General features: G+C 36.4%; 1 pseudogene; it reads left to right on the plus strand.

Annotated features, from left to right (window-relative positions):
- The first annotated feature begins 18080 nt into the window (after positions 1 to 18080).
- Positions 18081 to 19158, plus strand: LOC121441560 (annotated as a pseudogene).
- Positions 19159 to 26718: the final 7560 nt, after the last annotated feature.

Genomic DNA, 26718 nt, shown 5'->3' on the forward strand with positions numbered 1-26718 from the left:
CAATTTTAAGATTAGAACATATAACTCAGAATGTGTAAACGCCATGTCCATGCTGCACAAACAAATAATACTATATTACCCTCAAGAATAGAATCTAGGACATAAGAAACATCTGTTTCTTCACTTTCAATACTTCATCATGACTAGGAACATGGCAAATCCAGCCAGGAAATCTATGATGAGTCACAGAAACATTACCAAATAATGGGTTTTTGGCAGTGTGGCATTGCCTTAAATTAATATGGTGCACATTCTTATGTATTGTCACCCATATTCATGCAAATAATCACAATATATTATGAACTATGGAGAACATATCAGTTTTTAAACCACAATAAATACATATCGTGACTGAAGTACTTACTAAGCAGATCTCAAAGGGGCACCAGATGGTTAGATGTTTTTATATTTCCTATACTTTTATTTTTTCTTCAAGGAGAATATCTCACAGATTCCATGAAACATCTTTGCTAGAGGTTACCAAGCTAATATACACTTTCACTCTCTGCTGAAGAAAACATTTCCATTCCCTATAGTTTCCCTTAATCCCTTCAACTTGCAGTTTATCTGTGTCCCCACATAGTGTGAGCTAAAGCTCACATAATTTGTATCATGGACAGATCAAAAGCCACATACTCGCTGTTCTTAAGCCCACTTTTCAGGTAATCCACACTCTTTAAAATTTTTGATAGAGAACTCTAAATTGTACAAAGAGCAACTTGGAATGTTATCATCTGTGAACTAATTTCTGTTTGGTGTTTCACATTTATTTTCTGTCCTTTCACCACTTTGCTAGTTAATCTAATGATATGTAACTAATCTATGATAAGCAATGAAATGTCATATAACTGTGGCCTGGGACTTTGATAAATTACAATTAAATGTTATTCGCAATATGCTACCATATGTTGGTTTATTCAGCACAAGCATTTGGAACATCTTCCTCATATAAGGTGCTGTGATAGATATGCATAATGCAGAAAAGCAGCTGGATAAGCGATATTCTGATATTAGTGAAATTTTATTACTAGCAAGGAAGAACTATTGTAATTATTTAATAAGAACAGATAAAAGCTATGAAGAAGGATAGATTTGCATGAGAGCTTCAAGGAAATGTCGGTGAACCAAGCAGGCTTCTTTGAGTAATTAGACTTCCAAATGTTAAATAGTAGACAAAAGAGGAATCAGAAATGAAAAAAATAAAGTAGAGGTAAGAAAAATATATTACTAGAAAGAAAAACTCTAAATAAAGGTCCTTTTATTCCCAAGAAGTTCTGCTAATGAGTGAGGACATCACAAGATTTTTATGTTAGTCAATGGAGCAAAACTTCTAGGATATACTGAACATGTGTTTGAAGAATTGTAATGTCAAATAAAAAGATGGTCTGCTTCAGAGTTGTATTGTTATTATTTTCAGAATATTGTGGAAATATCATGAATGTTGCATGAAAGTTAGATTAAGGAAAGAAAGATGAGACCAATTGCAAAGGCTACAGAAGATTTCTAAAGCATACTGCAGAAGTCCAAAAAAGCTAGTTTAGAATTGAGATGTTGTCAGGAGAGAGAGAATAGATGAGCTGTGAAGATGGTAACTTATTGGATACAATTATAAAGACAAGGGTAATATTCACAATCTTTGATTATTAACCCGTGAACACTAACAGTCAGAAAAGATAGCACTGAGAACTTATCAACATACTTTGACATGAAAACAAAGCAATCATATTTCTGTAAGTGATTTTCCTTTCCTTTTTTTCATTTTGCTTTAAAAATTCTAATTTGTATTGAAAGGAATTTATACGGTATACTAATCAATTAGATGCACTTCATAAACAATGAATCAGTTAAATGTATTTTATAGTATGACTCTTTTTCTCCTAACTAAAGCACAAAATATTATGAAACTCAAAGCTGGATGACAGGATGTGCAGTCTGTGTGAACACAGTGTACTAATCTTGCCTTTCAGGGACATCCAACTGTATTAATTTTTATGAAACATTAACTTTTCTTTTTCTATAAAGGTACATAAAAGGAAATTTGCCTACCTCATTATCATTAATAATAAACTAAAAAGCTCTTTATTCCTACTCTAAATAATTTTCTACCAACTTGGTTGCCCTCAGGAAAAGGAATTATATGTACAAGCTGGAAAAAAGAAAAAACATTTTAGATTTTAATTTTTCACATCAATGGATAGATAGAGAAAAAACAGCGCTAGCAAACTTTGAATCCTCAAACCAAAAAAAAAAAAAACAGAAACACAAATCATATTTTATATTACAAATGGTTCTGTTGCAAATTCTGACTATAAATATTATACATTTTTGAAGAAAAAAATTACTTATGAATGACATCTGATAAATATGTTAACAAATAATTTGATATCCAGGATGTTTCAGAAGGTTTGTGTATTGTCTAAAGTAGAAATGCATATTGTAAAATATAATGATCCTTATTATTTTTGGCAACTGGAGTATCATTACAGAATATCACAGGGCTTAGTGGTTCAACTAAAATAATAATTATTGTTTAAAACAGAATCTTAAATCAGGAGAGAGAATTACCTTTATTATTTGGCTTTAGGTTCAAATAACAGAAAAAAAAATTAATTCACTAAATGTTGCAACTAGATCACAGTACATGAAATGCTTAGCCAACTCAATATGTACTTATGGGAAATATTTTTCATCTTACAGTCTCTCAGAAAATATATATTAGTTCTTTAAAAAAGAATTAGTTCCAAAGTAGATAGTATGTATGAATGCTCTTTTAAATAACATATTTAATTATAGAAATTATAGATTTTAGTTCTATTAAAGGTGAAAACACTAGTAAGCTGAGGAATGACCTAAACAAAAGGGCGTTTTGAGAAGGATAATATAATTTAGAAGAAATGATAGTTATATTATGTCAATAATTTTTTTTCTAATTAGAAATGTCTGTGCCAGTAATTTAGAACTTAGAATAACGAAGAGGGTAGCAATAACTTAGAAAAATCCTTCTCATTTTCATTCTCTACCACAGGCATGCCACTGAATCTGGATAAGTGCTACATTATCCAAGTCACACAGTGTCCATCCTGAACATGGTGAGTGGGTAAAATTAGAAGAGGCTGCTATTGGGCGAGACTATGAGATTACCAGGCATTCACAGTATCCCAGGAGTAGTGAGAAAAAAAAAATGAAATCACCAGAAGAATCTATGTTTATATGTTTATTTACTCACATTCACGCATGTTATATTACTTTGAGAATATGGAAAAAATAAGAAAGGCTATGACAAAAATGTATTGGAAGAGATAGATTTTTAAAATTGTTGTTCTGCTTTTTATACTTTCTATTGTCTCTCTATATTCACATGCATAATCATATTTGCATATCACAGTAAATATGTTTGGTCTTTTTTTCCAAAATATGCCAAAACAGTTTTTGAGTATATACTTAGTTTATATTAAACTGTTTCTTACTGCAAATATTGATTACATCTTATGTAAATCATTTTGAACAATATATCTAATAAGGCATTGAGACAAGGGCATTGATAAAGTCAGCACACTAAAAAACCAAATCCAGTGACTGGTAGTGAGTGGGTATTAGCACAGACCACACCTTAAAGGGAATAGGAGTTTGTTCGGGAGCCAATTTGAAAGACCATGGCTTCAGAACTCCGATTTAGGTTGTCTCAAATCCCATGTTCCATTGTGAAAACAGTTTCAGAAGATTGTATAATTTTACAGAACAAAAAAAAATCAAGTTTAAAATTTCCTACTGTAGTTGTAGCAGCTAAGAACTACATTTAGACTAACACAGCAGTCCAGTCTTAGAGGGCTGAGGCCAGCCCTGTCAGCAACCTCAGTCTGTTAAAACAATTATAAGAATTTAATCCTGCTAAAATATTCCAGGAATGCTGATTACTAAAGTCTTGTTTTTATCCTGTTCCAGAATTGTGTAACTGCTTATTTTGCTCCTGGAAAATTGCTTAATCACTTCTTGCAAAAGACCTGTATGTTATCTCTGGCCTGCAGAAGTGCATGTCTGCAGGAATGAAGTAATGGTGGTTTTTGCTTCCAAAAAATCTCCCCAGTTTCAGTCAGGGTCACAGTCTTGAACCATGGAGCTGAGGTCAGCTGCAGCTTAATAAAATCTGGCTGACTGGTGATCTGAAACTCAACATAATTACGGCAATATAGGGGAAACTTTTCTATAGACCTCGGATATTATCAGAAGGCTTTTGTGTTAGTGGAAGCTAACTATCTGCTAAAATAGTAGATTTCACGGAGTTATTATTAGTCACCAGATGTCAGTGCTGACAAAACAGTCGGCAAGGAATGGCTATTCAGAGGCTAAAGTTTGACTGAGATAAGGTAATTAGACTCTCGACCTGCTGCAACATGCCATCCCCTCTATATTACTACAGTTTTAGTCCTTTTTTTGCAGACAGCTCATTTCAAACTCTCTCTCATTGTATTTATGCTTTCCTCTCACACATCAGTTATTTGGTCTTAAATGTATAAGCTCATATTGACAACCATTCCATATGAACTAAGTTCATATTGAAAAAACTGTTTTGCTATATTTTGGAAAATCTTATAGAAATGAAACCCTAAAGACAACTAAAAATACATTATTAAGTGACCAAAAATATTTGAAATGCTTTTGCTAAGCATAAAATGTAAAATCAAAAATATAAATTTCACGATGGATCTTTGTATGTACATATTGTTAATCTCACATGAAACAGAGGAAACATTCAAAAATGCAAAAATATAAACAAGAAACACAGAACACAGAAAGTTCATGTACTCAAAGAAGAGCAGTCAGATAGAAAACATGTGGTGGGCATGCATTCAACAGAGCCTGATCCAATTCTTACTCAGCTCCATGTTAGTAACTAAACCAACATTCCAGAAACACAGACCCATCTATACACACAAAAGAGACAGACAAAATTTTTTAATCAAACAGAATCAGGCAGTGAGTGACATCTCACTATTTGCCCTGAATGAGAGAATATTGGGGTCTGGTCAGACCCCTTCCAAATCCAAGAGTGGGATCCCCACAGAACAAAAGTAGATTATTATTCACTAGAAGGCCCCCATACGTCCTTGCTGCTTTTCTCAGTGCATCAGTTATAGCTGAAAAATCTGTAAAACGGAAGACAGACTCAGAGCATTGAACATCTCAAGGCGTTTGCTTCCTGAGGCAGCCCCTCAGACTCAGTACTGGAGCTCTGAAGAGAAGTCCAGGTTTAGAATTTGGGTGAGTGGTCTTAATCTCACTAGGGTCTCCAGAAAATGTTAATCCCACCAGTCAAGTATAAGACCCCTAGCACAATTTTTGAACCAAATTTGGAATAAGCTTTACTTAAATGCTTTCCTGGATGATTCTAGGGTTCCCAGAAAATGGTGACAAGTCACATTTTGTAGCAGCTTGCAAAGACAAACCAACAGAGCTACATATTTACCACGAGGTCCAGTCAGAAGCAAGCATACATCACAATGTATTTCCTGCCTATGAAACTCCCACCTCTATATGATCAAGCATATCCAGTGCAGTTTGGTCAATCAAACTTTTTCAGTTAAGTGGGAGCATGTGGCTTGTTATCTTTTTGAACAACAGCCTCCAGCATCTCAGAAAATATCTGTCCTTGGGTAATGGGTATGCACAGGGTAGAGGCATGTTTGTTTTATGGATCTTTTATGCACAGATATTAAAACTTAAAACATTACATTTCATTCTCACAATACTTTTGCCTTGTTCCCTGTAAATAGTACTTTTATTGACAAGATTAAGATGACTTTCATGGTTCTTGTTGATGTGGGAATTTGGAAACAGCTCAGATGGAAGCTAGACGTTAGAGAACTTTGCAAAAAAGTCAAAGCAATCATGTTTCAGGGCCTAGAGGTCCTACTACCTACTGCCTCCCCTAAAGCAATTCTGGAGACAATAAGTGGTAGAGGAGATAGCTTTATTTAATTCTTGCTTGGGGAAATAGGGTAAAGAACACAAGCCTCAGAGAAAGGCAGTCCTCATTTTTGAATGGAAAAGTGATCTTAAGGGCTTTGAGAGGCAGTTGATGGAAATTTCTCATGTTTAGATAAGTTCATTGGTCCCTGGTGGAAGTTCGCTAAAGAATAGAGACTTGTTTGACTCACCTAAAGTTTTTCAGGCCTATCATCCTATTAACATACTATAGGTAAAGAAGAGATCTCCTTGAAGTTAGCACACTTTCTGAGGAATGATTAGTTTGCAAATGAAGAATGGTGATAAGTGATCTAAGAAGTAAGCAAGTCTGAGGGAGTTTTGTTTACTTTGCCTGTCTATATTTAGCTGAGGGAAACTGCTTGCTTCCAGATGAGACATCCCTTTTATAAACTTGTTGTTGTTGTTTGTTTTCTTGTGTTCTTTAATTTTAATTTGCTCTGCTACAGTAAGATATAAAATAGCCAAGTGTCAGAACAGGCATTGGGATATTGGTCAGTATCAAATTTCCAACAACAATTCGTTCTGAAGATATTTTCTTTAAGTTAGCGCTATAGAGTCAGACAATCTCAACTGTAAAGGTATGGCAAACAACTAGAGAAGATTATATTTAGGACAAATTGACATTTCATATCTCCACCTAGAACCAGAAAAAAAACTTAGATTACAATTTCAGGCTGCCTAGAAGACAGCAGACATCCATGATATCAAACTTATACCCTAAATCAAGTCTAACCAATTGCCCTCAATAAACCAATTAAAAGAGAAATGCTAAAAGTGGAAAGAAAAAAAATAAGATCAATTCAATATGGCCACTCTGGGAGGAAAACAAAGAGATTCAAGTCCCAGCAGTCTTGGGGTTCTGGAGTTTGATCAAAGTTTGAATAGAAGACCAAGTATATATACATTCCAGTAGTCCTGGTAAGGTATGGTCTTATCTATTATTCACCTATCATTGGACTTTAGCCTTAACCTGTAAGGTGGTCTGACAAGTTGTTAGAACTGTGTAAAATATAAAATCTCTCTCTGGGACACAAATTGTGCCCTCTGACTGTTTTATTTTCCTTCACACAGAATGACAATCTTGGAGAAGTTCCATATCATTGGGTTCCATTATTTTGATAATTTGATAATCAGATTGAGAGATACAGGTGTCTCTTTAGAATATCTTCATTTCTTCCAAGTCTGTTATATTCAGACTGAGCACACCTGGCATAAAGAAGACACCATCTTACAAAACAATAAGAGATTTCTGCCTGGGAAAAAAATGGCAAGGAGAAGCTCCCTGCATACTGCAATGACATTGGTTTAGGTTTTGAGGCAACTAAAGAGGTCAGAGGGGTATCCACACAAAAAGGAAATGTCCCTTCACTGGTAATATTCCCATTTAAAGGTGGAACATTTCCAGTAACTATGATGATGCTTCAGAGGACCATTGTCATCCAGGGAACTATCTCAACTATATTTGAAAGTAAAATGTATTAGAAAAATGCCACATAAATATGTATGTATACCTTTACCCCTACTTCAGGGATGTGCATATGGGTGATATCCTCACCATGGTTGAGCACAGGCACCTGAGCAAAACATGGTACTTCAATGTGCTGAAGGTGTTGATGCAAAATCACAGCTCTCATGAGATTTTATTCTGGAGCTAGTTCATGTGATCATGGCGAAGAAGTACAGGCTTATGTTGCCCCAAATTACATATTCCAATGAAAAATAGTGTCATGAAGTTTTATAGCTTTGCAGAACAAATAAATTCCCAAATCAGGGCATGTTTAAAATACATTGATGGGTGCAACTGAAAAGCAGACACAGAAAAATAAAGGAAGATTTTCTATAGACCACAGGTGCAATTTGATGACATTCTAAGCCTTTGCATTTGTGGAAGCTAGTAGTCTGCTAAGTTAAAAGATTCCAAAATGTTTTCATTAGTCATAAGATGTTAATTCAGACATACATAGGAAAAGGATGGCTATTCAGAGGGCTAAAACTAGCCCAAGATAAGGAAACTAATTTAGGGACCAGCAACATTCAAAACTCTCCACAGTACAGTAGTTCTAATCTGTCAATCAGTCTACACACATAGCTTCTTTCTAGGAGTTCTTTTTCTCAAAAATCATCAGAGCTTTCTGTACCAAGAAAAAGAGAAGTTCTGAGAGGATGCCAGCTGACTCACAAGACAGAAAAACATTGCTAAAAACAACAATAACAGATGCCTCAAGCTACACATATTTCTTCTTTAGTAGTGTATATTACTCAGAAAAGTGAGAGCTGGCATCCAAAGGTAATTATGAGACAAGGAGTTAGACAGACTTCCAAGTAGGCAGACAGAGAGTTTGCAGTTAGGTAATAAAGGCCGCAAACTTCCAACATGATTAACATCACCCTCACCCTCATGACCTGAGACAAAAGTCTGACATCTTAAAACAAAGGTCTTGTAGGCCTTTGCCGTCCTACCAGCAGGCTCCCTGGAGATTGGTTCAACAAATTCAACTCCATGTCAGGACATGTTAAACAACAGCTGTAGGCCAATCAATCATCCTATCTTTCTTAAAACTAACCAACCCTCAAGTAGGGGAGGAAAACTCTTCAGAAAAGGAACTTGCAGAGAAAAGACTGGATTTTTTTTTTAGCTTCTCCAGTTCCCTACTCCCATCTGCATGCTTAGCAGGAGGTCTTTTTCTCTGTGCTTCTGCTGTCTGTCATTGTTTTTTCAACCTCAATAAATGTCATATCTCAGTTGCAGGCTCTGCCTGCTGTTGTGTGGTGTGTTGGTTTTTCCAGTGCTCCCTGAAGTTCTGAAGATTTTTCTGCCTTTTAATTCTTTAATTGGCAGAGAAAATGAACCCAATCAAGACCCTCTATAATGTCTCAATTAAAATGGGGAGGTCAATCTTCAGTGGTTTCTAAGGTGGCTAATAGCTTTCTCCTGTCTAAATCTAAACAGTTTGATGGAAATGTTCACAGTGAAATAATTAAGCGAAAAACAGTATCATTCACAAAAGGTAAATTTAGTTTTTGAATCTATATTCATTAGAATATTGAGCTCAATATTTAGGTTTATAAATAAAATGTTCTTATGAGACTATATATATTTATATGAGCTTTAAAAAATATTTGGGAGGTGTTATGATAGACAATGAATAACATATGAATTCATAGAATATGAATAAAATGCTATTAGAATTTTTGTTCATTTTTGGTTACAATTAGCATAAGATAGTTTAAATATCAAATCTTTTGGTGCTTGCTTTTTTCTTTTCTGCTATTTTTAAAATGAGTCCCTTCATTTTTGCCTCATCATTTCTTCATTTTTTTCATTTCTGTTCAAATAGTTATATTTCCTTGGAATGTAGAGACTCAGATGTTGAAAAATTTATATTACAACTAACTTGTAATAGAATAATGGTACTTAAGATGGTCAGGATATTGATTTCAACTATATATCATACAATACCGAACTCTCATACCTATATAAGAAGGAATAATGAAAGCTCGATTTTCTATCTGACACATTCCTCCTTTTTATTGAACCCTTTTTACTCAGAGATATTTATATCTTTTGAAATAGTCACAATTGCCTCTACTAAAATTTGTAAATTTAAATTTGACTGTGAATCTTAAAAATGTTTTTTACATTTTATTTAAATTTAAATGTGCTATTAAAAACACATAATTCTGATAGTCTGAGATAAACCACAAGTTAGGAAGAAAGAATAAGAAGATTGCTAATCCCAAAGTTGTAAGGGAAAGACCACTGACTCACTTCATGGCCAAATGAATTAAAGCAAGCAATTAATTAAAATCAGCTTTTTTTAAACTTGTGTTCATGGGTTATTTCCCCCTAAAGGCAGGGTTCAAGAGATCATTAATGAACACTGGGATGATAAGCGATTTTATAGATTAATGGTACATGTTTTCAAAATGGGGGTTTGGTGAACAAATAGGCAGGGTTAAGAAATATATATATAGATCAAAGTGGTAACAACAAGGTATTTAATTCAACAAAAAGTTATAATAACCTTTTCAAACATAGGGAGGCTTAAAAGATGGTCATAACAACTTTTTGTATTTTTTTTATTTTTTATTTATTTATTTATTAAAGATTTCTGCCACCTACCTGCCACCGCCTCCCATTTCCCTCCCCCTCCCCCGATCAAGTCCACCTCCCTCCTCAGCCCAAAGAGCAATCAGGGTTCCCTGCCCTGTCGGAAGTCCAAGGACCACCAACCTCCATCCAGGTCTAGTAAGGTGAGCTTCCAAACTGCCTAGGCTCCCAGAAAGCCAGTATGTGCAGTAGGATCAAAACCCAGTGCCATTGTTCTTGAGTTTTCAGTAGTCCTCATTGTCCGCTATGTTCAGCGATTCTGGTTTTATCCCATGCTTTTTCAGACCCAGGCCAACTTTTTGAAACTAAGATATGGTTTCTGCTTCCTGGAACAGGTATCATAGAACCATTTGGAGTTAAGGTTACAGGTGGGGAATATCCCAATCTTTGAGAAACAGAGGTTTAATCATAAACAGGAATGAACCTAGTTTGTCTTCATGATACAACGGCTTTCAAGCCTAAGATGGAAGCAGACAATTTCATTAAAAGAAAGAAGCAACATCACAAACATTAACATGAAGCAAAAGCTTTCCAATTCAGTGCTCACTGGGCAAGTGGCTATGGCCTGAATGAAAAGGAAAGAAATTTCATTTTTTGTTTTCCAACCTAAGCTTCTCTTTATATACTTTATTGGGCAATTATTGATACTGATATTCTGTTGAAAATGATGAGCTAGAAAGAAAGCAATATACTTGCATAACCGGTCATTATGCACAATCAATGGAACTTATAAGTACACATCTATTGGTGTGATGAAATGAACATATTCTTTTTCTGAGACTTAAGCTTTCTCTTAAATCGAAGATATGCCTCAGCATCTATTATGAAATTTCATGTAATATGTAGGAAGATTTTGGAAAGTTTTCCTAAGCATAATGGCACCATGGGTAATTCAATGATGAGAGGTGTTGATTTATTCTAGTAGAATGTTAGCTGTAAGTTACCCATCTTAGTAAGGATTTCTGTTGCTGTGGAGAGACACCATGACCAGGGCAACTTTTATAAAGAAAAACATTTAATTGGGGCTGGTTTATATTTTTAGAGATTTAATCCATTACCTTCATGGCAAGACATGGTAACATGCAGGCAGACATGTTGCTGTAAAAGGAGCTATGGCTTCTATATTTTGATCTGCAAGCAGTAGGAGCAACTATGTGTCACACTGGGTATAGATTGAGCATAGGAGATTTCAAAACCCACCCCCACAGTGACACAGTTCCTCCCACAAAGTCATACCTACTTCAACAAGGTCACACCTCATAATAGTACCACTCCCTAAGGGGGTCAATTTCTTTCAAACCATCACAGCCCTCTTAAAAAAAATTCCTTTGGTCAAGAGAAAAGGAAACTTTTGGATGGGTGGAAATATAACAATTCATTTGGACTGAATCAATTACATACCTAAGGAACTGCCTCTAGGATGATGTGCTAGCCATGAGGCCAGCTAGAGAACTAGACAAAAAAAAAAAACTAGTCCTTTATTGAAATATTATGCTGTTCATTTCTAGTGTCCCACCCTTAACTTAGCTTATCAGGCCACAGCAATGCAGTTTTCTAAGTCTGCCCGCATTTAAAATTTACTCAGAATGGGAAACTTCTCTTTTCCATCTGTCTCTTTTTTTAAAATGCTTTCCTTAAAACTTGTGTTTCCCCAACATATTTGGCTTCCTAATTATTATTTTTCTAAAGCATCACTTCCCACTATTTGTCTGTTTGTTGTCCATGTGCGGATGTCCATGTCAGCTTAAATGGAATACCCATTTTCATTATCTTCTTCATTATCCTTCTTTGAGCACCTGTGGATGTTTACAGTTTGACTGCCCTGAAGTCTCTTACAAATTTTAGTAAAAGGGTTCTTGAACATTTGAGTCTATTCTTAAGTTATTAATTTTTTTTAATCTATGATCCACAAGAGGAACCTTGATTTCCCCTGCATCAGAAGAAAGTGACAAATGCCAGGGGTTACAGGGTGATATTTCAAGAACAGCTGGGAGTAAATAACTAAAGAACAATAGGACAATGTTGGAGAATATTAGTTTAACTATATACAGATGTGTTGAATTTGTTTGTGTTTCAGAATAATTGTTTAACTATGGAAAGATGTGTCACCTTTGCTTATATTGCATTTGTTTAATTGTGTAAAGATGTGTTCCTTTTTCACCTTGCCTGTCTAAGGCACCTGAATAGTATAATAAAAAGCTGAATGGCCAATAGCTAGACAGTAGAGAGATTGTTGAAGAAGGGGTCGCTTGTTTGTCCCAGCCACTCAGCTAGCTTAGATCCAAAATAATCACACAGAAACTATATTCATTAAATCACTGCTTGGCCCATTAGCTCTAACTTCTTATTGGTTAACTCTTACATATTAAGTTAACCCATTACTGTTAATCTGTGTATCACAACAAGGTCATGACCTACCAGCAAAGTTTCAGCATGTCTATCTCCTGTGACTCCATGATGTCTCCCTCACTCTGCCTTCTTCCTCTCAGCATTCAGTCCAGTCTTCCTCACTTACCTAAGTTCTGCCCTATCAACAGGCCAAGGAAGTTTTTTTATTCATTAATGGTAATCACAGCATATGGAGTGGAATCCCACATCAAGGGATAGATGGGGCTGGAAGGCAGAGAGAATAAGTAGGAAGAGAAAAAGGAAAGAATGAGGAAAAAGAGACGAGAATCAGGGAGTCAGACAGTCAAACAGCTGACTGCCAGTCAGACTTCTAGTAGCATTTATAGAATGAAAGAAAGGTAAAAAAAAAAATCCATGAGACCAAACTTAGATGAAGTGAAACAGGTTAATTTAAGTTATAAGAGGTAGTAGGATGAGCATAAGCTAAAGTCAAGTATTAATGACTAATATAAGTCGCAACATTTTTATTTGGGAGCTGGTTGGTGTTTCAAAAGAAAGCCTTCTATACAATGTCTTACACATGTTTTCAATGATATATTTTTCATTTCTTTCCCTGGCTGTTTTTCCTGGTCATCAAATAATATATAACAATAATTTAACAAATGAGCAAATATAATAAAATACTACATACATACCAGAGGATATGTTGTAAGACCTGCTTGTTAAAAATTTGATGGCTGGATAACAAATAAAGCCACATTACAGTAATAAACAGATTTGAAATAGTTTATCCTAGGAAGTATTACTTGTTTTTCAGGGGGAAGTTTATTAAATTTTAATATAGATCGTTGTCCTAATTATCAATCAAGTTGGCTCTAGAACAGATGATCAGACCAGAGACCGAAACTTGTAAAATTGTACATAGCCCCAGAGAACATCAACTTTACAGAACTCTCTATAAAGTTCTCTTAACATATAATCATTGACACTATATGATAATGCCTTGACTCTATTAATTTCTTTGTATTATAGAAATATTTATTAATTAATAAAACTTATATAAATTGATATGTCACATCCACTTACATAATTGCATGCAGTGTAGCAAAACATTGTGTTATGTTCAAGGTATCTATATATTCTTAGATTCCTTTCTGGAGATTTGATTGGCGATGTTCAAAATGGAATGCATAAATTATTTAAAAGCCCTTCCTCATATTTTTCTTGTATTATAATAAGAAATTTACCCTGTCATCATTTCTTTCCCATATCTTTGCTCCATATGTTCTTCTTGAAAGAGATTCATCTCTTTACTAAAGGGTGTCTGGTTTTATTTGACTATGCAGCCTTTGCTTATATTTGACAAAAGTGAAGGTCAACCCATGCATAAAGTTTGCTCTCTTTGACCTCTGTCCCACTAAATATGCCATTTAATCTGCCCAGAATGTCATTTCCACTTTGCAGCCCTAAACATCTGCCTCACTCATTAAAAACTTTCCCAGGGTCATTGATCCTAATTATACAATGTAACTTCATTCTATGCACCACCTTTAAAACACACACACACACACACACACACACACACACACACTAAAAGCTAAATCACTTAATGGGAATGACTTATAATTGCTTTATAAATGCTTTATACCTGTACCTAATTTCCTTCGGTTCTTCCCCTTTGCATTAAACCAAACGTCTGATTTAAGAAAACTTGCTTTTTTATTTCTTAAGATTTCACTGCACTCAAAAAAGTGTTCAGAATTTAGTAGATGAACAATGAATTTATTGGTGAAGAAAATTAATAGCTGACCTTGGTAAACTACAACTCTTCATGCTTTGGATTTTATATTTTTCAAAAAGAGAATATTATAAAGGCAATTTACCATTGAAAAGTATTTTGAAATCCTTGAACAGAGGAAACTCTTCAACAATTGCATGAAATACAGCTGCAGTTGTAATAATTTTTGGATGCCACTCTCCTACAAATCTGCCATCTAGCAACAAAAGAAATGGCCATTTGAAAAAAAGTGGTTAACAAAGTGCTGTGCAAGGTCGAAGAGTAACCTCTTCTACCCTACATCATATTGTGGATGCCCATATCCTGATATTAGAAAAATAATTTTGAGGAAATTTATCTAAGTTAAAACTTTTGAAAAAAAAGAAGATCTATTCCAAAAAGACTTAACTATGGTCCTTCTTAGAATGACTATTTATTTTTCCAATTTACCAGGTAAAATTAAAATGATTCTTTCAAATAAATGCTGTGATATTAATTAGTTTTAGACTATATACATTTAACCCCATAAAAGCTTGTAAATCTTATGGACATGAATTTCAATAAATTTACTTCTTATCCAATGATGATTAAAAATACTGAATAAGAGAAACTATATTATAATAAAAATTGATTATTAAAAAAATTACAAAATTTTTTTTAGGAAATTAGTATAAATAATTGAGAAAATATATGTTGCAAGTTATTGAAAAATGACTGACTTCTGTCTCTTAAAACAGGATTTAATACACTATAATGCATCTATATACTATGCATTTAATATAATATAAATGAATAAAAATGATTTTGTATCACTTATATTATCAAATTACTACTTTTGTCTGTACTATTCCTTTTACATCTTTTCCTTTTTCAGATCTCAGTTTACTTTTTCAATTTCTCAAAAAAAATCTGGAATCTTAATTTTTCATTTATGTTATTTAATAAAAAATTATATCAAATTATATCAACAGATGATAGTTATATGGATTCACACAGAACAAACTGATGTCATTAATTTTAGTAAATGTAGGATGAATAAAACAAGGTTATTATTATACCCATCATTTGTGAGGTAGAGGCAGAAGGATCAGTGTGGTTCATTGGCCAGTCAACTTAGTGTAATTTTTTTCCAAGTTCATTTTTGTATCTGTGGCTCTTTGCAAGAGGCTTTATAGTTCAACTCCTTTCCTCCTTCTCTCTCTCATGATATCTTAATATTAATATTTGTTACTTAAGAGATAAAAGTATTTTGTTGTGCCCAACATGTTTGAAATATGTGTGCATAGAGGAAAGCTTAAATTGAGCTAATAAGTGAATCCATTTTCTCACACCACTTTTTGGCATGAGGTATGTAAATAAAACCCATCCTCAGCCACTTTCAAATACACAATACATTGCTAACTGTTGTCACAGTGTTATACAATAGACCTTTTGAACACATTTTACTGTCTGCTTGAAATTTTCTCTCTTCTGAATAATGTCTCCCAACTTCCTCCAATCATAGTGTTCAAATTTGTGATATTTCACATGTAAGTATAACCATGCATCATTTATCTTTCTGTACCTGGCTTATTCAACATAAATAACATCAAAGTTCATTTGTATTATTGCCAATGACAGAAATTTCCTTTTTTAAAAAAGTATATTTTAGCCGGGCAGTGGTGGCGCACGCCTTTAATCCCAGCACTCGGGAGGCAGAGGCAGGCAGATCTCTGTGAGTTCGAGACCAGTCAGGTCTACAGAGCTAGTTCCAGGACAGGTTCCAAAGCCACAGAGAAACCCTGTCTTGAAAAACCAAAAACAAAACAAAACAAAACAAAAGTATATTTTAATCTTTTTTTAATGTGTGTTTGTGCATCTGTACATATATAGGAGTGCCTGTGAAAGGCCAGAGAAGGGTGTCAATTTTCTGAAGCTTGTTACAAGCAGTAGGTTGCCCATCATGAGAGTTTTATAAAAGTAGTGTGCTCTATTAATAGTTGAGCCATATCTCCAGCCTGTTTTTCTATTTTTAAGGCTGAATAATAATTTATAAGAGTTGAAATATAGCAGCTTACTTTTCTCTTCTAAGGGTCTTCATGGTATTGCAGTTTAATTCAATGAGAAAAATTTACTCAGACAAAATTACAGTTGAGAAAAAAATAATTTTTTTAAAATTTAATTTTACAAGAAATATGTCACCTTTTGATATGCTATATATTAGAAATATGTCACTATACTCCAGAAAAGGGAATTTAAATTCTTTCTCTTCAAGGGGGAGACAGAATAGAATAGCATGGTATTTAAAACCATATGTCACTTGAAAAAAGTTTGTTTCTGCAATTATGTGTAGCAATGTAATATGATAAAAAATTGCTAGACTAAGTCAATAATGCAAGGCCATTTAAGGTTTAAGACTGTTACCCTTCTGTATGCACTGTCTGCTTGTTTAAACCTACTTTTAAGAGAACAGTGTAACAGTCAACCTTGTTTGCCTTGGATTTCCCATGTAATCAACTTTAAAATCTAAATGCAAAGCTGTAATCTTAAATTATATACACTTGTATGTCCAAGACCCAAAAAGCAATGCATGTGGTATGTATTCATTTGCTGAAACCAGCAAATATGATTATAGCAGCATAATAAAAATGAATATACACAATATATAATGGACACAGCATGTGGGCATTGCTTCAAAACATTTGTTTCTTTGTTATCTCAATCAATTGGAGACAACAACTTTATCCCTTGAAAAACACTGTTAAAAATTCTTTAAATCACCTCTCATTCTTTTCCCCTGTTATCCTTTCTGTGATGTTCAAAAAATAGAGAGTAAGGCCCTTTGTTAGGGACATACAGTTACAGACTGTTGCAAAAAGCCACTTGTTTATCCTGGCCATCCAGCTAGCTTACACCAAAAATAATTACACAGAACCTATATTATTTAAAGAACTGCTTGGCCCATTAGCTCTAGCTTCTTATTGGCTAACTATTATATCTTAATTTATCCCATTTCTAATAAACTGTGTATAGCCACATGGCAGTGGCTTCCTGACAATGTTTTGGCATGTCTAGCTCTGACGGCTCCATGGCATCTCTCTGAATCTGCCTTCTTCTTCCAAGCATTCAGTTATGTCTTTCCCACCTACCTAAGTTTTGCCCTGCTATAGGCTCAAAGCAGTTTCTTTATTCATTAACCAATAAAAGCAACACATGGACAGAAGGACCTCCCACATCATTTCCCCTTTTCTGTTTAAACAAAAGGAAGGCTTTATCTTTAACATAGTAAAATTGTATATAACAAAACAGTTGTCAAGCAAGAATTACAGTTACAATATCTATATCTACTTTATCTTTTATCATAACTAAGGAAAAATATAACTATAACTATAAATTCTTCAACTCCATCAAAGACTCAGAAGGATATGATATTATCTCTTAGGTAAATCATAAGTATATTGTATGAAACGAAACTGTATTAATTAAATCATTGGCCCATTAAATTAACTAGGCCCATTAGCTCTAGTTTCTTATTGGCTAACTCTTATATATTAATTAAACCCATTTTTATTGCCCAGACCAGCAGAGGCAGCAGCAGGAGCAGCCGCAGCCTGCACCCTCTCCTGCCTGCCCACCAGTCAGCCCTCCACCCACCCCAGGGTCTCTTTCCCCTTCCACCCCCTCCTCCGCCCGCCAGCAGTGGTGGGGGGTTGTCTTCCCGCTGGCCCCTATTGTTCCACCCCTGGCCTCCCGCCCTTCCCCTTCCTGCCTGCTCCCCTTTTCTCCTCAGTCAAGTGGAGCCTCCAGTTTTGCCATTCACTTCCACCCGTGACCAAAGACTTCACCACTCGAAAGTCCAGCTCCCTATAACTACTAGACATGAACACTGGTGTGCTTGAAGGTGGATCAGATGTCACTCTTACTATCAGGCTACTTATGCATGGAAAGAAAGTTGGCAGTATCATCGGAAAGAAAGGAGAATCTGTTAAGAAGATGCGCAAGGAGAGTAGTGCATGTATCAACATCTCAGAAGGGAATTGTCCTGAGAGAATTATCACTTTGGCTGGACCGACTAATGCCATCTTCAAAGCGTTTGCTATGATCATTGATAAACTGGAAGAGGACATAAGCAGCTCTATGACCAATAGCACAGCTGCCAGCAGACCCCCAGTTACCTTACGGCTCGTGGTCCCTGCTAGTCAGTGTGGCTCTCTCATTGGAAAAGGCGGTTGCAAGATCAAGGAAATAAGAGAGTACAGGGGCTGAGGTCCAGGTGGCAGGGGATATGCTCCCCAGCTCAACTGAGCGGGCAATCACTATTGTTGGCATTCCGCCATCCATCATTGAGTGTGTCAAACAGATCTGCGTGGTCATGTTGGAGTCCCCCCCGCCCCAAGGGCATGACCATCCCGTACTGGCCCAAGCCCTCGAGTTCTCCAGTCATCTTTCCAGGTGGTCAGGAAAGGTACAGAACAGGCAGTGACAGTGCGAGCTTTCCCCATCCATGTGCCTCAACCCTGACCTGGAGGGACCACCTCTAGAGGCCTATACCATTCAAGGACAGTATGCCATTCCACAGCCAGATTTGACCAAGCTGCACCAGGTGGCAATGCAACAGTCTCATTTTCCCATGACCCATAGAAATACCGGATTCAGTGGCATTGAATCCAGCTCTCCAGAGGTGAAAGGCTATTGGGGTTTGGATGCATCTGCTCAAATTACTTCTCATGAACTCACCATTCCAAATAATTTGATTGGCTACATAATTGGGCGTCAGGGCGCCAAAATCAATGAGATCCGTCAGATGTCTGGGGCGCAGATCAAAATTGCAAACCCAGTGGAAGGATCTACTGATAGGCTGGTCACCATCACTGGGTCTGCTGCCAGCATCAGCCTGGCTCAGTATCTAATCAGTGTCAGGCTTTCCTCGGAGACAGGTGGCATGGGGAGCAGCTAGAACTGTACAGATTCACCCATAATCCCTTTCTGCTGTTCACCACCACCCATGATCCATCTGTGTAGTTTCTGAACAGTCAGCGATTCAAGGTTTTAAATAGTTTATAAATTTTCAGTTTCTACACACTTTATCATCCACTCATGATTTTTTAATTAAAAGCGTTTTAATCCTTTCTGTGTTCAGCAGTTACGCTGAGATATCCATATTGAGTTTTATAACCTTCTCCCCCCTTTTCCTTTTTTTGGGTTCTTTTTTTTTTGGCTCATGAATATGTGTTTGCCATGGAAATATAAGAGTGTAATATTAATACATTTTAGTTTGGTTCTGTAATGTCAGGAATTTTTCAAAATAAATTAAAACATGGACTGGAGCTTTGTTGTGAATAGAAACTGGCTGCCACAGTGACAAAAAAGTACATTTTGATTAACCTGTGTATCCCCACGTGGCTGTGGCTTAAGGGCTAATGTTCTGTCTGGCTCCAGTGGGGCTCCATGACTTCTCTCTGACTCTGCCCTTCTTTCTCCTAGTATTTACTTTAGTTTTCCCCACTTAGCTCTGTTCCCCTATAGCTCTGTTAAGGGCCCAAAGCATTTTTTTTTATTTATCAATGGTAATTACAGCATGCAGAGGGGGAATCCCACATCACAGGTTCCTGCCCTGTTTGTGTCTTTCTGACTTCCATTAATTTAGGACTGTGTTATGGAGCGCCCCTGCCCCAGATGCTTTTTCTCAAGCCATTTTAATACTGTAACAGAAACCTTCAAAGGGTCTTAACAGGGTCCATGAATGCAGGAAATGGGAAATAAGAGAAATAAGGGTAAGCAAGTTGCTGGATGGGGAATCCAGTGTTTTCAAGGATATTATGAGAATGCTCAAAGTATCAAACAAGCAGACATAGATTTTGGCCATCCTCTGAGGACTATAAAGAAGGGGAGGAACTAGGCTGTTTGAATTACAATTCAAAAGTGGGCCTGATAAGCAAGAAGAATCTGTGAACAACTGCATAAATGGAAGGGCTTTGAGTGTGGAAGCACATTATCTCCCTAAGGGGATAATTACTCTTACTAGTCTTTTCACATTTCATGGGGTAAACTGGATTTTTTGAAGGGTGATTCCCATAGCCAGGAAATTGTAAAGGTCAGTAGGATTCACTTTTAAGGAAGTGGACAAATATATGTAATATTTAGGGTAGTTTTAAAATGTTATGTATACATCCAGAGCCTGAAGTACATGACAAATTCTGTTCTCTTGTCAAGGAAGAAGTATCTTTTTCTATACCATCATCTCAAAACCCCTGACACATCTATCTTCCTCTTTTATGATATTTTAAATCTGTAAGTAATGATGTTGCTTCGCCTTTTGAAAATTGGTATCTAACAGGAAAAAGGAAGGTAATATCAGAATCTGATTATGAGTGGAGAAGTCCATCCTTAATGGCCTCCAAGCATACTGACACTTATAATAGCTGCCATTCATTACCACATTAATCATAGTAAATAGATATCATTTGCATGCACGTGTATTTTTCAATATTACGTGCAAAATCTCTGAAGTAAAAAGGAAACATTTTATAGGAAACTGAATAGCTCGAGTTTAAGATAATACATTTAATGCAAGATGTTGAGAAAATTGGGCTGGCAGATGATAAAAGCAATTGCCTCATAACCCTGTCTACCTAAATTTGATTCTCAGAATTCACAATGTAAGAAAAGAACAAAGTCATGAAAGTTGTTCTCTGACTTCTCTATATTCATGTTGTATCATGCATATACCTACATGCATACCCCACTCACAAATAGTGAATTAAAAATAAAATTGGGGAAATGACTGTTAACGATACAAGCTTCCTTTTTAAAGTATCTATTTGTGGACTGAAGGTAGAGCTCATTTGATCAAGTTCTTATCCAACATTAAGTATGCTCTGGGGCAGATACCCGGGACTGGAAAAAACAAAGGACATAACAAAATGAAACAAAGACCTGGTTCTGAATAAGTTGGTAAAAGAAAGAGACCTGAGAAATAAGTTCTCTCTTCCTTCTCATTTTTCATTCAGGATCTAAAAGGCTGTTCTTAAGCTTTACAAATAGTGGTAAATCCTCTAAGAAAATAACAGTGAATAATGTAGCTCAGTCACTTAGAAATGTAGCTGTAGCAATGAAGGACTTCTTAAGGAGCAATTGGAAATAAATTCCACAAACAAAAACTTCAGGATATTACAATTTTAAAAACACAGCAAATAAGAACTGCAGTAAGTAGTATATTATGCAGCTCGGAAAAGAAAATAAACAAACTAGGACTTAAAGTCCAATTCTCTCACTTGGTAAACTATAAGAATTGCTAAATTTAAGCACATGATGAATTATTTTCATGATTCTCAATGAGTGCAAACCAATTATATAAAATCAATATTTGAAAAAGTTACACATGTCTCACAATATGTGTGAATGTAAAATAAAGATGCCTAATCAGTAATACAAATATGAAATACTCTCAAGAATTAAGATCACATACATATTCTGTTCTTTGTTGCTTCTGTTCTACTATATACTTAGCAAATAATTAGTCCTTGTTTCATTTTCTCCAGCTCAGCCTTAATATGCATTGCATTTTAATCATCCCTAATAAATAGAAATTAGTCAACCATTTGTGGAACTATTCAAAAACCCTGTATGAATATAACAAAACTATATATTGCAAACCTAAATGAGAAATTGTTTGTGTTTATAGAAGAAAAATAGATCAAACAAAAGATGGATGAATTTATAGATCAATTTAGTGCTTACATTTTAATTGCAAAGACATTTTAAAGTTGCATTGTAGAACAATACTAGCAATAAAATGAGACTTTTCCTGTGATGAAAAATCTTTTCTTGGAAATGTGATTTTATTTCTAACATTTTTGTTGTTTTTAAAGGGAACTTTTCTTTTGGTATTAGAACTGTGAAACCATGAGGTAGTCTGGTTATTACAAAGAATAACATTAAACCAGACACCTACCTAAAGAAGGATTGGTGATTGATGTCCTGGGAACCTGGCTTGAGTTCATCTACCTGACCAGTATTTAATTAGGCTTGCTTCAAATTTGGCTTTAAGTTGTGGTAGTCATCTTATTCTTGGCCAGTGGGAATAACAATTTCTGGGGGATCCCAACAAGATTCGGACCACCCACACAAATTCTAAAGCTGGACCTTCACTCTGAAACTCCAGGACTTATGTGACACTTCAGGAGTCATGTACAGGGACTACTGGGGTAAACTGTCATGCTGAGAAATGCAACGAGCATCTATGTACAGAGGCCTCCTGAGATATGGAAGGTGAGCTTGAAATGTTCTGGAGTCCACTGCCAAGGAAAACAGAAAGATGCAAGCTCTTCTCCAGGCCACCTGGAGAGGAGAGGCACACAGCACACCAGAGCTCACAAAGATTCTTGCCTCAATGGCATCACTCAGGGAGACCTGCTAATAGGCTAAGATTTCAGCTGGGGTGACAGGGAACCTCCTGCTACCAATACATGCCAGTGTCTGGGGGAGTCTGTGTCATAGGCCTCCTTGTCTGTGGTGTCTACTTATCCCAAGCTTGTGGATGGCTTCTTTCCCCATGTAAGCCAGTGTGACAAGGAAACCTGAGGAAGCCAATGAGTGTCAGGAATAAAAAATTCTAGGCATCCAATGTTTCTCCATGTTTCTTTTTGGTTTTAGTTTTTCCTTTACTCATTTCCTTTTCTTTCTTTTTTTTTAATTGTTAGGTATTGAGCCCAAGAGTCTGCACATGTGAGGCAAGCAGGCTGCTACTGAACAACATCCCTTCACTTATTTTCTGAGACAGGGTCTCACTGTGCAGCCCAGGCAGGCCTTGAACTACCCTCAGTGCTGGGATTGTAAGATAGCCCCATCACATGCCTCTCCACATTGCTCTTCGTGATATGCTGCATTTTTAATGAGATAACAGCCTCTGGTCACATTGGCCCTGAGGCTGGCTCTATGATGCTCATTGTCTTTTTGTTTGTCTCTTTGTTCGTTTTTCATTTTTTTTTCCTTTTTTTAAAATTCTTTTTAATGTGCTATACATTTTATTCGCTCTCCTGTCTTCCTCCTCTCTTCCCTTCTACCCTCTCCTGTGATACCCATGCTCCCAATTTACTCAGGAGATTTTGTATTTTTCTCCTTCCTATGTAGATCCATATATGTCTCTTTTAGGGTTCTCTTTGTTTTCTAGGTTCTCTGGGGTTGTGAATTGTAGGCTGGTTTTTCTTTGCTTTATGACTAAATGCCACTCATGAATGAGTATATATTGCATTTGTCTTTCTGGGTCTTGGTTGCATCACTAATATGTGTTTTTCTAGATCCATCCATTTGCTTGCAAATTTCAAGATGGCTCAGGGGTTAAGAGTGCGGCTATTCTTCTAGATGTCCTGAGTTCCATTCCTAACAAAGACGTGATACCCATTGTATTAAGGCTCCTAGCTGGGCAGCTAAGAAAGGCCTGGAATAAGTGGAGAGACTCTGTTATCCCTGTCAGCTGAGCTTTGGAGGGAGGCAACACACACAAAAAAGAGAAAGACTCAGTGGCAGTTAAAACTGTGTGACATCTTCCTAGGAGGTGACCTAGCAGATAACTTTGGTGTTTTGTCAAGACTTTTCACCTGCTGTCCTGAAATCGAAAACAGTAGAGGAAGTCTCATGCTGACAGTGGCTTGTAGGCAGGAACACAGCTATTGTCACGACCTTGAAAACAGATACTTTAACTCTATAAAATATCATTCCCCTCTATGCTGCTGCTTCATTGTACATTCCACACATTCAAATGGAGAGTAGCCAGGACCAATCATGACTTTGGAAGGCATACAGGTGGTGAAGTATCTGTCCGTTTCCCAGCTACCTACTGAGTTATAGGAAATAGGTCAGAGGTTGTGCCCACAACACCCAGGTGGGCAAACAATAAGGCAGAGAAAACTAGAAAGCTGAGGGTTAGACAGTCTGTAGGACAGGAAAGACCATGGGCACTTCAGGCAGGAGTTGGTATTCTTTGGCTCTGAAGGAGGGAACAGAGCTGAGGCAGAAGATCCTTGGGAGCAGAGGCATGCACTTGGGATTTGCAGGGCATTTTGTGGAAATTATTTGAAAGATGAGACTGAGGGGAACAGACAAGGTCTTTGTCCACTTCATCCATATGACTTGTAATCTGAATAGGAAACCAAGCTGGGTCCTGGTACACTACTTTTGAGATTAGTAGAAACTATACACATATTACAAATATTAACTTTCACCAATACCAAATCTTTTACCAAACAAGGTTTTATGGGAATATATAGCAAAATTACTTACAAGGAACAAAAGACTTCAACAAACTCATGTCCTCCCATCAAGAGTCATAAAAATCCAGTTTGCTTGACATCAAGAAACCTAGTAAGGAAATTGCCAGTAAGTTATTATCTGGTAAGGCACTTGGTTACCTCATATCCTTCCCACTCTGTTGTAGGAGGCTGCTTGTTTGTTCCTGGCTGCTCAGCTCCAAAATAACCATGCAGAAACTGGATTAATTCAATCACTGCTTGGTCCATTAGCTCTAGCTTCTTTTTTTTTTCTCTTTCCAAGCCATTGAGTTTTGATTAATTTATTTTTGTTTGTTTGTTTTTATTTGTTGAAAAAAATTTCTGCCTCCTCCCCATTTCCCATTTCACTTCATCTCCTCCCACACATCACCCCATCCCCCACTCCCCTCCCCCTACCCCCCTCCTTCCCCCACTCTATTCCCCCTCCCTCTCGGGACTGAAGAACAGTCCAGTTTCCCTGCCCTGCAGGAAGTCCAAGGTCCTCCCACTTCTATCCAGGTCCAGGAAGGTGAGCATTCAAACAGGCTAGGCTCCCACAAAGCCAGTTCATGTATTAGGATCGAACTCTAGTGCCATTATCCTTGGCTTCTCACCAGCCCTCATTGTCTGCTATGTTCAGAGAGTCCGGTTTCATCCCATGCTTATTCAGTCCCATTCCAGCTGGCCTTGGTGAGCTCCCAATAGATCAGTTCCACTGTCACAGTGGGTGGGTGCACCCCTCGTGGTCCTGACTTCCTTGCTCATGTTCTCCCTCCTTCTGCTCCTCATTTGGATCTTAAGAACTCAGTCCGATGCTCCAATTTGGGTCTCTGTCTCTATCACCATCTATCGCCAGATGAAGTTTCTATGGTGATATGCAAGATATTCATCAGTGTGGCTATAGGATAAGGCCAGTTCAGACAGAATCTCCTCTGCTGCCCAAGGAACAAGCCGAGGACATCTCCTTTGACAGCTGGGAACCCCTTTAGAGTCAAGTCTCTTGCCAACCCTAAAATGGCTCCCTTAATTAAGATATATACTTCCCTACTCCCATATCCACATTTCCTCCATCCCAACCATCCCATTCCCCCAAGCTCTTCCCAATCCTCCCCTTCACCCTTCTCTCTCCCCATCTCCCCTTACCTACCCCCGTGCTCCCAACTCCCAACTTTTGCCTGGCAATCTTGTCTACTTCCAATATCCAGGAGGATAACTATAAGCTTTTCTTTGGGTTCACCTTCTTTTTAGCTTCCCTAGGATCACAAATTATAGGCTCAATGTCCTTTATTTATGGCTAGAATCTACTTATATAGTATGAGTGAGTACATACAATATTCATCTTTTTGGGTCTGGGTTTTCTCACTCAGTAAAGTATTTTCTATTTCCATCCATTTGCATGCAAAATTCAAAATGTTATTGTTTTTTACCACTGTCTACTCACTTTCTTTTCTCCACATTCTAATGTCATTTTCATCTTATTTTAAGTCATTTTTACCTCCCCTGCCTTAGTGAATTACAAAGTAATAGGGAGAGAAATAACTTAATAACTTGTATTCTGTAGGACTTGTGGTCATACCAACATTGTTTTATACAGCACATAATGTCTGATAATGCTGTAGATATTTTATTTCACTGAAAACCATACTGTTTCAAAACTCTGTTTGGCATGTTCTTCTTACTACCACCCAACAAAACTTATATAACTTTTATTTGATTTCTTAATGATTTTTCCTATGTTTTGTTCATGTTCAGTATCAGTAATTCCAGCTCTGTAGACTTTTCTTCTTTCTGAAAATATGTTATCCTTGTTTTTTTTTTTCCCCTCATTCCTTATATGAGTATAACAGATGATTCTACTTCTAAGAACTTGGCATTATTAAAATCCATATGTTTTATAGTAATACTGTAGAGATAATGCTTTATATTTGGAGGAAGCATGGACCTTCATTATTAAAGAAAACACCAAAGTAATGATGCTTTCTTTGCTTGTTTGTTTACTTGTTTTGAGGCAGAATCTCACATGGCTTACAAATTGATATAAAAATCATATAATGCAATTATTTTTATTTAAATTGATCTATGGATGCGTGACAATAGGCATATAACAGAAATTCTGAAATTTTATGCTTCAACTGTATACCTGACATATACACCATATCTCAGAAATTATTATATAAATCACTGTATGCTTCAGAGATTATACCCACAATTCCTAGAAAATCATTGCTGAACAACAAAATGACAGTAAT

Source organism: Microtus oregoni, unplaced genomic scaffold (assembly GCF_018167655.1).
Source record: "Microtus oregoni isolate MIOR12 unplaced genomic scaffold, Mior012 000079F_003, whole genome shotgun sequence".
Taxonomy (NCBI): domain Eukaryota; kingdom Metazoa; phylum Chordata; class Mammalia; order Rodentia; family Cricetidae; genus Microtus; species Microtus oregoni.